This window comes from Calidris pugnax, unplaced genomic scaffold, assembly GCF_001431845.1.
Source record: "Calidris pugnax isolate Ruff unplaced genomic scaffold, ASM143184v1 scaffold103, whole genome shotgun sequence".
NCBI lineage: Eukaryota > Metazoa > Chordata > Aves > Charadriiformes > Scolopacidae > Calidris > Calidris pugnax.
In genome coordinates, this window is record NW_015090990.1 from 15,536,557 (window position 1) to 15,536,767 (window position 211).

Sequence of the window (211 nt, forward strand, 5' to 3'; positions counted from 1 at the left end):
CCCACCACCCCCCCTTCTTGCCGCTGCAGGGCAGAGCCGGGTAGGGATGGGGGGGGGCCCGCCAGCTCTCTCAGGGTGGCCCGAGCAAACTAAAATTAACTGGCTGCTTTCTGAGCAGGCTTTGAAAATGCAAACAGCTGCCTGTGCCCAGAGTTATTAAAAAAGAAGGAAGAAAAAAAAATAAAAAGGGGGGGGGGGAGGGGAGGGGAAG

At 56.4% G+C, this 211-nt stretch overlaps 2 protein-coding genes across 2 annotated transcripts in view; one reads left to right on the forward strand and one right to left on the reverse strand.

Annotated features, from left to right (window-relative positions):
* Positions 1–211, forward strand: part of LOC106895182 (endogenous retrovirus group K member 18 Pol protein-like) — a 151,891-nt gene that overhangs the window by 85,004 nt on the left and 66,676 nt on the right.
* CDK15 (cyclin-dependent kinase 15) overlaps positions 1–211 on the reverse strand; it is a 107,232-nt gene that overhangs the window by 682 nt on the left and 106,339 nt on the right. The gene's annotated exons all lie outside the window — the stretch shown is intronic.